Below are 1,748 nucleotides of genomic sequence, written 5' to 3'. Positions count from 1 at the left end.
TACTATTATTTTATGCATACAGGCACATTTTGTCATTTTTGAGAAAGTAATTAAAGTATTTGTTTTATTTGTTACAGTATTCTGTTGGATTTTCTATGTTCTTGAAACTATAGTCCCATAATTTACCTTATTTCACAAGAAAGTCCCTTCATAAAAGTGAAAGTACAATATCAGTCCTGCAGGAGAAGATATAAAGACTGATTTAACTACAAAAAAAAACACATTATTTGCTATGACAATGAATTACGCCTATAGGAATAAGAATACACAACTCTAAAAATGTGTGTTATGTTCATCAGGCAGAAATAGAACATACCTAAATTTGTATTACTTACTTTAGTAAAATATTTACATTTATGGTGCTCAATTTCAAGTAAATGTAATGTTTTTACACTTGACTTGAATAATATTCACAAAGTCTGTCATCAATCAGCAATCAGTAGGTGCCCATTTCAACAATGAAAGTGGTTTCACTTGCTTTCATCATTCCTCCTGTTTATACTGACCATTAGATGATCCCTTCCTAATGTGCTTTAAATGTAAGTGAGCAGGGACAAAATCCACAGTCAACTGACAATTTGGCAAATTAGTCAAATCAAGTGGATATTTTCCAAGTGTTTTTAGTTCAAAACTCCCTCTTTCTTCTGGTCTGGACAGTTTCCCTCTTAAACTGCAGTGGAGGGATCAAAAAGGGAGAAGTTTGTACTAAAAACACAGTAACTGTGAAAGACATTGACTTGATTTTACTCTGCTGAAGACTCGTGTTAGCCTCAGATTAACTTCAGAATACATTTTGGCACATAACGAAGTCTGTGGATTACACATATATTTAATTAGCGCATTAGAAAGGCAAAACCTCTTTTACTGTTTGTATGGCCACCTGACTGTTGTTTTAAGACAGACTTGAAAAAATGTGAACCTATCCTTTAAGAAGTTCAAGTAACTTAGGGATTGTATTACATTATTTTTGTTTTACTTCTGACAGCTTTGAAGCAAATTGGCACACATAGCCTACATACATACATACATACATACATACATACATACATACATACTCCTGTTTCCAGTTATATTGTTGCTAGTATAAAATAAGACTTAAGTATTACAGTTACAGTTCATAAACATAAAACAAAATCACAGTTTATATGTTGTGTTATATGTTGAGTTATAAGTTATATGTTCAAAAGTCTGCCCCTCCCACTCTTCAGAGAGCTTTGATGAAATGTGTATTGGTTGAAACGATACCACCACTCGGTCGCTAGATGGAGCTACTTACCCACACATATGAAGCTTGCTCAACCTGCATTATGTTCATTCACATACTTACTGTAATGAATTTTGGAGGTGACACAGGCATGGAGCTTTATTAGACACATTATAATTGTGAAATATTATTTTTTGCAGCATGTTGTTTAAAAATAAATAAAACAGATGGCATATACATACGAAAATAGGCTTGGGTTTAGGAGGAAATGGAAGCAACTGATCCTGACTCATCTGCTTTGAGAAGTAACTAACTAATTAAGATTAATTAGCTGTCGAGTATTTTATGTTTTCAACTATAGAAAGCTACAAGTGCATTCAATTATCAGACAACAACAACAACAACAACAACAACAACAACAACAGAGATCATATGTGTATCTCTCTATATATTTATATTATATTATATTTAAATGTACGGTTGTTTCTACAGCCACATGTAACATTATACATTATATCAACATGAATAATAATATATTTAAATT

The sequence above is a fragment of the Scomber scombrus genome, chromosome 9 (assembly GCF_963691925.1).
Source record: "Scomber scombrus chromosome 9, fScoSco1.1, whole genome shotgun sequence".
Taxonomy (NCBI): Eukaryota; Metazoa; Chordata; class Actinopteri; order Scombriformes; family Scombridae; genus Scomber; species Scomber scombrus.
Note: the sequence above shows the minus strand (reverse complement) of the source record.